The 12,789-nt window shown below is 44.4% G+C and overlaps 1 pseudogene; it reads right to left on the bottom strand.

Moving 5' to 3' along the window:
- LOC121847569 overlaps positions 1 to 130 on the bottom strand; it is a 1,744-nt pseudogene extending 1,614 nt beyond the window's left edge.
- Between the last annotated feature and the right edge of the window lie 12,659 nt (positions 131 to 12,789).

Raw genomic sequence — 12,789 nt, 5'->3', positions numbered from 1 at the left:
CTCCGCAGCCATTTTGAAATAGCAGGGTCAGTCCATCAGCTCCTTTGTGCCATTCCATAATGGCTGCTGTGTTTACTGTTAGCATGAGGACAAACAGGGTCAGTCCATCAGCTCCTTTGTGCCATTCCATAATGGCTGCTGTGTTTACTGTTAGCATGAGGACAAACAGGGTCAGTCCATCAGCTCCTTTGTGCCATTCCATAATGGCTGCTGTGTTTACTGTTAGCATGAGGACAAACAGGGTCAGTCCATCAGCTCCTTTGTGCCATTCCATAATGGCTGCTGTGTTTACTGTTAGCATGAGGACAAACAGGGTCAGTCCATCAGCTCCTTTGTGCCATTCCATAATGGCTGCTGTGTTTACTGTTAGCATGAGGACAAACAGGGTCAGTCCATCAGCTCCTTTGTGCCATTCCATAATGGCTGCTGTGTTTACTGTTAGCATGAGGACAAACAGGGTCAGTCCATCAGCTCCTTTGTGCCATTCCATAATGGCTGCTGTGTTTACTGTTAGCATGAGGACAAACAGGGGCAGTATTTCAATCTTCTCGATGGAGCGGTGTGGATGATAGTAAAATGTGTCGTACAGAGGCACCTGCTGTCTCCAACTCTGAATGATCGGCTATGAAAAGCCAACTGACATTTACTCCTGGGTTGCTGACCTGTTGCACCCTCTACAACCACTGTGATTATTATTATTTGACCATGCTGGTCATCTATGAATGTTTGAACATCTTGGCCATCTTCCGTTTTAATCTCCACCCGGCACATCCAGAAGAGGACTGGCCACCCCTCAGATCCTCTCTAAGTTTCTTCCTAGGATCTGGCCTTTCTAGGGAGTCTTTCCGAGCCACCTTGCTTCTACACCTGCATTGCTTGCTGTTTGGGGTTTTAGACTGGGTTTCTGTACAGCACTTTGTGACATCAGCTGATGTACGAAGGGCTTTATAGATACATTTGATTGATTGATTGATCCCATCCCTGCGTTGAGGTACGTTTTCTGATCCATATTTCGCGCCGGCTCCATGGTGCCTTAATGTGACCATGTGTTTCGACCCCAGTGCAGCTTAGTGTAAACAAGAGTAACAGTAGGGTCAGTATATTGTGGCAAAGGTCATGGTTAATTTAGCTACAGTGCCTTCAGAAAGTATTCACACCCCTTGACTTTTTCCACATTTTGTTGTTGATCATTGCTTAATAACAGACATTTTCAAGTCTTGCCATAGATTTTCAAGGCGATTTAAGTCAAAACTGTAACTAGACCTCTCAGGAACATTCAATGTCGTCTTGGTAAGCACCTCCAGTGTGTTAGGGCTTGTGTTTTCGGTTGTTGTCCTGCTGAAAGGTGAATTTGTCTCCTAGTGTCTGTTGGAAAGCAGACTGAACCAGGTTTTCCTCGAGGATTTGGCCTGTGCTTAGTTCTATTCCGTTTAGTTTTATCATGAAAAAACTCCCTAGTCGTTGCCGATGACAACCATACCCATAACATGATGCAGACACAACCATTCTTGAAAATATGAAAAGTGGCACTCAGTGATATATTGTGTTAGATTTGCCCCAAACAGAACGCTTTGTATTCAGGACATACACTTAATTTCTTTGACACATTTTTTTGCTGTTTTACTTTAGTGCTGTGTTGCAAACAGAATGCATGTTTTGGAATATTTTTATTCTGTACAGGGTTCCTTCTTTTCACTCTGTCATTTAGCTTAGTATTGTGGAGTAACTACAATGTTGTTGATCCATTCTCAGTTTTCCCCTATCACAGCCATTAAACTGTAACTCTTTTAAAGTCACCATTGGCCTCAAGGTTAAATCCATGAGCAGTTTCTTTCCTCTCTGGCAACTGAGTTAGGACAGACACCTGTGTCTTTGTAGTGACTGGCTAAAAATACTTGAATCAGTTATAGAACCCATTAACCTTTATGGTTGTGAGGTCTGGAGCTCACCAACCAAGAATTCAACAAATTTGACAATCACCAAATTGAGACTCTGCATGCAGAATTTTGAAAGAATATCCTCAGTGTACAATGTAAAACACCAAATAATGCATGCAGCAGAATTAGGCCGATACCCACTAATGATCAAAATTCAGAAAAGAGACGTTCAATTCTACAACCACCTTAACAAAGCCATCACCCGCAGAGAGATGAACCTGGAGAAGAGTCCCCTAAGCAAGCTGGTCCTGGGCTCTGTTCAAAAAGACAAACACACCTCACAGAGCCCCAGGACAGCAACACAATTAGACCCAACCAAAACATGAGAAAACAAAAAGATAATTACTTGACACATTGGAAAGAATTGACAAAAAAACAGAGAAACTAGAATGCTATTTGGCCCTAAACAGACTACACAGTGGCAGAATACCTGACCACTGTGACTGAAATATTTGACTATGTACAGACTCAGTGAGCATAGCCTTGTTATTGAGAAAGGCCGCCGTAGGCAGACATGGCTCTCAAGAGAAGACAGGCTGTGTGCACACTGCCCACAAAATGAGGTGGAAACTGAGCTGCACTTCCTAACCTCCTGCCAAATGTATGACCATATTAGAGACACATATTTCCGTCAGATTACACAGAGAATTCGAAAACCAATTTTGATAAACTTTTGATAAAATACCAGTGTGCATTCACAGCAGCAAGATTTGTGACCTGTTGCCACAAGAAAAGGGCAACCAGTGAAGAACAAACACCATTGTAAATACAACCTATATTTATGTTTATTTATTTTCCCTTTTGTACTTTAACTATTTGCCTATCATTACAACACTGTATATAGACATAATGACATTTGAAACGTCTTTATTCTTTTGGAACTTTTGTGAGTGTTTAATTTTTTTTATTTCACCTTTATTTAGCCAGGTAGGCCAGTTGAGAACAACTTCTCATTTGCAACTGCGACCAGGCCAAGATAAAGCAAAGCAGTTCGACACAGACAACGACACAGAGTTACACATGGGTTAAACAAACATACAGTCAATAACACCATAGAAAAATCAATATACAGTGTATGCAAATGTAGTAAGATTAGGGAGGTAAGGCAATAAATAGTCTATATTGGCGAAATAATTACAATTTTGCATTAACACTGGAGTGATAGATGTACAGATGATGATGTGCAAGTAGAGATACTGGGGTGCAAAAGAGCAAAAATAAATAACATTACGGGGATGAGGTAGTTGGGTGGGCTATTTACAGATGAGCTGTGTACAGGTGCAGTGATCGGTAAGCTGCTCTGACAGCTGATGCTTAAAGTTAGAGAGGGAGATATAAGTCTCCAGATTTAGTGATTTTTGCAATTCGTTCCAGTCATTGGCAGCAGAGAACTGGAAGGAAAGGCAGCCAAAGGAGGAGTTGGATTTGCGTAATGTTTACTGTACATTTTTTGTTTATTTCACTTGCTTGTAAACATTTGTTTCCCAGGCCAATAAAGCCCTTAAATTGAAATTGAATTGAAAATTGAGAGGCGGAAAATCTGTCCCATCCAGCAGGTGGCGTTTTTTCATTGTTTCGCCGACCAAACAAATAGTTTTTGTATGGAGGTCAATGAGAGTGTCAAATTTTGTCCCCCAAAAAATGAATGGCTTTTTTGTTACGTGAGGTTTATTTGACCATAATAGAAGTTTCGTAATGCTTAAGATTTTATGAGTGGACTGATGTAAATAGGACACATCATGGCAACTTTGAGAAAAAACCCTTTATATTGGGGTTGTCTCGAGATGGCTATGCATATTCATGGCATATCTCTCAATTGAATACAGGCGGTTGACATCAACAAACTCTCATCAAATATATTTTTTTAAATGGATTGCAGTATGAAATGTAACCACCAATACAAAGAAAGGTTTTGCGGGAGCTACAAATTGTAAACACATTCATGCACAACATTTGAGAGAAACAAGCTTTTGTCGGTATGGAACATTTCTGGGATCTTTTATTTCAGCTCATGATACATGGGACGTTTATATTTTTGTTAAGTATACTATAGCTTTCCTCTGGCTACACCATGGTGCTACCCTACAGAGTGCTGTTGAGGCTACTGTAGACATTGTAAAAGTAAGGTAACTGAGCTAAACGACTACTCACTCACATCCGTCATCATGAAGTGCTTTGAGAGACTAGTCAGGAATATCACCTCCACCCTACCTGACACCCTTGACCCACTCCAATTTGCAGCCCAAATAGGTCCACAGACGATGCAATTTAAATCAATTATTTGGTGACGTGATTTTATATTTAGTATAGTTTTATCTAAAAAAGGATAACTTTTTAAAAATGTTTCACTATTTTCAATTTCATGAAATCCACTGAGGATGGTCCTCCACTTCACCCTCTGAGGAGACTCCACTTTTGTATATATTATTCCACATTTTTCATGTTTGATCTATTGTCTTTTCATAAGGTCTATTTATTGTTTAAGCTCCAGACAAGCTTTAAGCGAATGCCAGAAGAATTTCTGAATTCAACTGGGTCTGTACATTCTCCAGTGTTCTAACCATCTGCCAAGAACAGACACATTCTCCAGTGTTCTAACCATCTGCCAAGAACAGGCACATTCTCCAGTGTTCTAACCATCTGCAAAGAACAGGCACATTCTCCAGTGTTCTAACCATCTGCCAAGAACAGGCACATTCTCCAGTGTTCTAACCATCTGCCAAAAACAGGCACATTCTCCAGTGTTCTAACCATCTGCAAAGAACAGGCACATTCTCCAGTGTTCTAACCATCTGCCAAGAACAGGCACATTCTCCAGTGTTCTAACCATCTGCCAAGAACAGGCACATTCTCCAGTGTTCTAACCATCTGCCAAGAACAGGCACATTCTCCAGTGTTCTAACCATCTGCAAAGAACAGGCACATTCTCCAGTCTTCTAACCATCTGCAAAGAACAGGCACATTCTCCAGTGTTCTAACCATCTGCCAACCATTCTCCAGTGTTCTAACCATCTGCCAAGAACAGGCACATTCTCCAGTGTTCTAACCATCTGCAAAGAACAGGCACATTCTCCAGTGTTCTAACCATCTGCCAAGAACAGGCACATTCTCCAGTCTTCTAACCATCTGCAAAGAACAGGCACATTCTCCAGTGTTCTAACCATCTGCCAAGAACAGGCACATTCTCCAGTGTTCTAACCATCTGCCAAGAACAGGCACATTCTCCAGTCTTCTAACCATCTGCAAAGAACAGGCACATTCTCCAGTGTTCTAACCATCTGCCAAGAACAGGCACATTCTCCAGTGTTCTCACCATCTGCAAAGAACAGGCACATTCTCCAACCATCTAATGAACAATATCTTCTTTGACATTGGAAACTTCAACTCCACCACAACTTCACCGGGTGCCGGTCCTCATTTTCATTTTATTTTTGTTCCCCTCTTGTGGACTCCACCTTGCCTTGCTGTGGTGTAGGGGCTTTGTTGCTTCAGCAGGAACAATAACTATCCTGTATGTATGTAAAATGCCCTCAGAAAGTCTTTACACAATGTTACAATGACTTGTCCCTTCACGTTACAGAGAAAACATAGGGCTAGACTTGCAAACACTGAAAAGTCTTACAATAGCCTACCTTTCCTCAATACAACTTCATCTGAAAAATAATTTGATAGAAAGTTGAAAATTACCAGTGCACAGAAAGTATATGCACAGACTTACCTTGTGAATTATACGAGTCGCCTGGATTTGATGAGCTGGTATCAGGACGGTGGGTTGGAGCTGGTATCAGGACGGTGGGTTGGAGCTGGTATCAGGACGGTGGGTTGGAGCTGGTATCAGGACGGTGGGTTGGAGCTGGTATCAGGACGGTGGGTTGGAGCTGGTATCAGGACGGTGGGTTGGAGCTGGTATGGAGCTGGTAGGACGGTGGGTTGGAGCTGGTATCAGGACGGTGGGTTGGAGCTGGTATCAGGACGGTGGGTTGGAGCTGGTATCAGGACGGTGGGTTGGAGCTGGTATCAGGACGGTGGGTGTGAGCTGGCATCAGGGCGGTGGGTTGGAGCTGGTATCAGGACGGTGGGTATGAGGTGGCATTAATGAAATTAAATAAAAATGTATTTGTCACATGCGCCGAATATAACAGGTGTAGACTTTGCAGAACAACAATGCAGAATTAAAAAGTAAGAAAAGATCCAACCAAATCAAATTTGATTTGTCACATGCTCTGAATACAACAGGTGTATTTGATGTTCCAGCCCCCAGAAAACCCTTCAATTCTGTGAGTTTGCTGCCTTGTCCTTCCCCTAATAACACCTGAAAGGGATTGGACTTTAGTCCCGACACGGGCCTTCCGTGGAACGCTAAAAAACATTTTTACATTATCTCCTGTACTGCAATGTTATTGCCAATACTACAAATTCCATTGCAGCCTACAGCTATTTCCCGTTTGTTTACATACGCTATTTATTTTGACTTTTTAAATGTTTTCAGGAACAAGTGGTCTAGTAAGTAACATATCCATCATTAATATTTTCTGCTTCATATCACGTTGTGTTACAGTGCCTTATTGGTGTTCATACCCCTTGATTTATTTCACGTTACAGCCTGAATTCAAAATGGATTCGTTTTCTCACCCATCTACACATAACACCCCATAATGACAAAGTGAAAACACATTTTTAGAAATGTTTTGCAAATGTATTGAAAATGAAATACTGAAATGTCTCATTTCCCTAAGTATTCACACCCGAGTCAATAAACGTTAGAATCCCCTTTGGCAGTCATTACAGCTGTGAGGCTTTCTGGGTAAGTCTAAGAGTGATTACAGCTGTGAGGCTTTCTGGGTAAGTCTCTAAGAGTCATTACAGCTGTGAGGCTTTCTGGGTAAGTCTAAGAGTCATTACAGCTGTGACTCTTGGTAAAGGTTTTGTCATGCCCTCTTCACAACTGTCTTGGTGTGCTTGCACCATGTTCGTTTGTTGGTGATGTGAACACCAATGAACTTGAAGCTCTCAACCTGCGCCACTGCAGCCCAATCAATGAGAATGGGGGCGTGCTCGGTCCTCTTTTTCCTGTAGTCCACAATCTCCTTTGTCTTGATCACGTTGAGGGAGAGGTTGTTGTCCTGGCACCACACTGACAGGTCTCTGACCTCCTCCCTATAGTCTGTCTCGTTGTTGTCGGTGATCAGGCCTACCACTGTTGTGTCATCAGAAAACTTAATGGTATTGGAGTCATGCCTGGCCATGCAGTCGTGGGTGAACAGGGAGTACAGGAGAGGACTGAGCACACACCCCTGAGGGACCCCTGTGTTGAGGATCGGCGTAGCGGATGTGTTGTTACCTACCCTTACCACCTGGGGGCGGCCCATCAGGAAGTCCAGGATCCAGTTGCAGAGGGTGTTTAGTCCCAGGATCCTTAGCTTATTGATGAGCTTTGAGGGCACTATGGTTTTGAATGCTGAGCTGTAATCAATGAATAGCATTCTCACATAGGCGTTCCTTTTGTCCAGGTGGGAAAGAGCAGTGTGGAGTGCCATAGAGATTGCATCATCTGTGGATCTGTTGGTGCGGTATGCAAATTGGAGTTGGTCTAGGGTTTCTGGGATAATGATGTTGTGAGCCATGACCAGCCTTTCAAAGCACTTCATGGCTACAGACGTGAGTGCTACAGGTCGGTAGTCATTTAGGCAGGTTACCTTAGTGTTCTTGGGCACAGGCACTATGGTCTGCTTAGAACATGTTGGTATTCCATACTCGGACAGGGAGAGGTTGTAAATGTCAGTGAAGACACTTGCCATTTGGTCAGTGCATGCTCGCAGTACACATCCTGGTAATGTGTACAGCCATTTTGTGATCGCGCTTTTTCCTCATGGTAGTCATTGCTCACGTAGACAAGAAGGAATACTCCGGTTGGAACTTTATTGAAGCTATATGTTAAAAACATCCTAATGATTGATTCGACCGGTAATCTCACTTTTTGAAGATTTTGTCCGATATAACGCTAACCAGAATTAGCGTTTGGATATGTATACCAAACGCTCTAACAAAAGAAGGTATTTGGACATAAATAACGGACATTTTCGAACAAAACTAGTGAACTAGTGAATCTAACGCGCCAATGCAAACTCAGATTTGTTTATATAAAGATGAACTTTATCAAACAAAACATGCATGTATTGTCTATCATGAAGTCCTATGAGTGTCATCTGATGAAGATAATTCAAGGTTAGTGATTAATTTGATCTTTAATTCTGGTTTTTGTGAATGCTATATTTTGCTGGAAAATGGCTGTGCTTATTGTGGTTTGGTGGAGACCTAACATAATCGTTTGTAGTGCTTTCGCTGAAAAGCCTATTTGAAATCGGACACTTTGGTGGGATTAACAATGAGAATAGCTTTAAAATGATATAAGACACATTTATGTTTTAGGAATTGTAATTATGAGATTTCTGTGGTTTGAATTTGGCGCCCTCTATTTTCAATGGTAGTTGTCATATTGAGCCCGGTATCGGGATTGCAGCCATAACAGGTTAAAATACTTCAGGTTATGTATGCCCACAGGCCTCTTGCCTAAACACTCCCAAGGTGCGTGTGTGTCCCCCCCCAGGAACAAATAAAACAGAATAATTACTAACTTAGAGTGAACAAGTTCAATAATCCAAAAAACGTTCAATTGGCACACACATACCTCAGGAGTCGCAGCTACAAAATACTCAACAAAACTTTCATGGCCGAACAACCAACAAAGGACATCACAGACACTCTCCCACCCTGACAAAGGACATCACAGACACTCTCCCACCCTGATAAAGGACATCACAGACACTCTCCCACCCTGACAAAGGACATCACAGACACTCTCCCACCCTGATAAAGGACATCACAGACACTCTCCCATCCTGACAAATGACATCACAGACACTCTCCCATCCTGACAAAGGACATCACAGACACTCTCCCACCCTGATAAAGGACATCACAGACACTTTCCCATCCTGATAAAGGACATCAGACACTCTCCCCTCCTGATAAAGGACATCACAGACACTCTCCCACCCTGATCCTGATAAATTACATCACAGACACTCTCCCACCCTGATAAAGGACATCACAGACACTCTCCCCTCCCGATAAATTACATCACAGACACTCTCCCACCCTGATAAAGGACATCACAGACACTCTCCCACCCTGACAAAGGACATCACAGACACTCTCCCCTCCCGATAAAGGACATCACAGACACTCTCCCATCCTGACAAATGACATCACAGACACTCTCCCACCCTGACAAAGGACATCACAGACACTCTCCCACCCTGACAAAGGACATCACAGACACTCTCCCCTCCTGATAAATTACATCACAGACACTCTCCCATCCTGATAAAGGACATCACAGACACTCTCCCCTCCTGACAAAAGACATCACAGACACTCTCCCCTCCTGATAAAGGACATCACAGACACTCTCCCATCCTGACAAAGGACATCACAGACACTCTCCCATCCTGATAAAGGACATCACAGACACTCTCCCACCCTGACAAAGGACATCACAGACACTCTCCCACCCTGACAAAGGACATCACAGACACTCTCCCCTCCTGATAAAGGACATCACAGACACTCTCCCACCCTGACAAATGACATCACAGACACTCTCCCATCCTGACAAAGGACATCATAGACACTCTCCCATCCTGATAAAGGACATCACAGACACTTTCCCCTCCTGATAAAGGACATCAGACACTCTCCCCTCCTGACAAATGACATCACAGACACTCTCCCCTCCTGATAAAGGACATCACAGACACTCTCCCCTCCTGATAAAGGATATCACAGACACTCTCCCCTCCTGATAAAGGACATCACAGACACTCTCCCCTCCTGATAAAGGACATCACAGACACTCTCCCCTCCAAATGACAAATGACATCACAGACACTCTCCCCTCCTGACAAATGACATCACAGACACTCTCCCCTCCTGACAAATGACATCACAGACACTCTCCCCTCCTGACAAAGGACATCACAGACTCTCCCCTCCTGACAAAGGACATCACAGACACTCACAGACACTCCCTCCTGACAAATGACTGACAAAGGACATCACAGACACTCTCCCCCTCCTGACAAAGGACATCACAGACACTCTCCCACCCTGATAAATTACATCACAGACACTGACAAAGGACATCACAGACACTCTCCCCTCCTGACAAATGACATCACAGACACTCTCCCCCTCCTGACAAATGACATCACAGACACTCTCCCCTCCTGACAAATGACATCACAGACACTCTCCCCCTGATCCTGACAAATGACATCACAGACACTCTCCCCCTGACAAAGGACATCACAGACACTCTCCCCTCCTGACAAAGGACATCACAGACACTCTCCCCTCCTGACAAATGACATCACAGACACTCTCCCATCCTGACAAAGGACATCACAGACACTCTCCCATCTTGATAAAGGACATCACAGACACTCTCCCATCCCAGACACTGACAAAGGACATCACAGACACTCTCCCATCTCCTGACAAATGACATCACAGACACTCTCCCCTCCTGATAAAGGACATCACAGACACTCTCCCCTCCTGATAAAGGACATCACAGACACTCTCCCCTCCTGATAATCACAGACACTCTCCCTCCTGACAAATGACATCACAGACACTCTCCCATCCTGATAAATGACATCACAGACACTCTCCCATCCTGATAAAGGACATCACAGACACTCTCCCCTCCTGATAAATGACATCACAGACACTCTCCCCTCCTGACAAATGACATCAGACACTCTCCCCTCATGATAAATGACATCACAGACACTCTCCCCCTCCTGACTCTCCCTTCCTGATAAATGACATCACAGACACTCTCCCATCCTGATAAAGGACATCACAGACACTCTCCCCTCCTGATAAAGGACATCACAGACACTCTCCCCTCCTGATAAATTACATCACAGACACTCTCCCATCCTGATAAATTACATCACAGACACTCTCCCATCCTGATAAATTACATCACAGACACTCTCCCACCCTGATAAAGGACATCACAGACACTCTCCCACCCTGACAAAGGACATCACAGACACTCTCCCCTGATAAAGGACATTACAGACACTCTCCCATCCTGACAAATGACATCACAGACACTCTCCCCTCACCCTGACAAAGGACATCACAGACACTCTCCCATCCTGACAAAGGACATCACAGACACTCTCCCACCCTGACAAAGGACATCACAGACACTCTCCCCTCCTGATAAAGGACATCACAGACACTCTCCCCTCCTGATAAAGGATATCACAGACACTCTCCCCTCCTGATAAAGGATATCACAGACACTCTCCCATCCTGATAAATGACATCACAGACACTCTCCCATCCTGATAAAGGACATCACAGACACTCTCCCCTCCTGATAAATGACATCACAGACACTCTCCCCTCCTGACAAATGACATCAGACACTCTCCCCTCCTGATAAAGGACATCACAGACACTCTCCCCTCCTGATAAATGACATCACAGACACTCTCCCCTCCTGACAAATGACATCAGACACTCTCCCCTCCTGATAAAGGACATCACAGACACTCTCCCATCCTGACAAATGACATCACAGACACTCTCCCCTCCTGACAAATGACATCAGACACTCTCCCCTCCTGATAAAGGACATCACAGACACTCTCCCATCCTGATAAATGACATCACAGACACTCTCCCATCCTGACAAATGACATCACAGACACTCTCCCATCCTGACAAAGGAACACTGGCTTTTATCCAGCTGCAGGAGTTGGTAATTGAAGACAGCTGTTTCCCCTGACGAGAGGGAGGGTTCAGAGCGCAAATCATCGATGGGGGCAACCAATTAGCTGCTTGAGGAATCCAGGATTCCATTTCCTGATATACACACACACACATACAAACCCACATCAACACAGAAACTGGGGAACGTAACAGGTGCAGTGTTATGTTTTTCCACCTTGGTTCAGTGGCATCAACATGTCCTTTGGCCAGTGTGTTAGTTTGCTTGCAAATGTTTTGAATGTTCACCTTGAAGTTGATTGCTCCCAGGCGATTTCTGCTGCATCAATGGTTTGTATCTGCATTATGTTGTACAAAACATCCACCCCTGTCATGACCAAGGAAAATAACTCAAGCAGTTGCAGAAATGTGGGATCCTTGAGTTTCATGGACAAGGCCATAAGCCTCGCTGATGGTGATCTCATCCCATCCTGGCTGCGGGCGGATGTCCTCCGTGCACTGGGTCAGTGCCTCACGGTCCTGGCTGCGTGCGGATGTCCTCCGTGCACTGGGTCAGTGCCTCACGGTCCTGGCTGTGTGCGGATGGGTCAGTGCCTCACGGTCCTGGCTGCGTGCGGATGTCCTCCGTGCACTGGGTCAGTGCCTCACGGTCCTGGCTGCGTGCGGATGTCCTCCGTGCACTGGGTCAGTGCCTCACGGTCCTGGCTGCGTGCGGATGTCCTCCGTGCACTGGGTCAGTGCCTCACGGTCCTGGCTGCGTGCGGATGTCCTCCGTGCAAAAATGGACACTCTCACTATTACCATCTGTGATTTACAGGAGATGTCAGTGGTCTCGTCTGCCTCTACAGACAGAAGCAAAAAGAGTATCAGACACCTCCTTAGCTATAGCTTCTCTGTACATGTCATTCATACAATCCAAAGGTTTGTTTTGGATCGTTCTTGATGTACCCTTCAAAATGGGTTGATCGTCAAAATGCCTTTGTAGCCTGTAATCTCATTCACACATTGGTCTAAAAAATACAGCTGGTTCAAGGAGTCG

This window comes from Oncorhynchus tshawytscha, linkage group LG10, assembly GCF_018296145.1.
Source record: "Oncorhynchus tshawytscha isolate Ot180627B linkage group LG10, Otsh_v2.0, whole genome shotgun sequence".
Taxonomy (NCBI): domain Eukaryota; kingdom Metazoa; phylum Chordata; class Actinopteri; order Salmoniformes; family Salmonidae; genus Oncorhynchus; species Oncorhynchus tshawytscha.
Note: the sequence above shows the minus strand (reverse complement) of the source record. Positions and strands in the feature narration are given on the sequence as shown.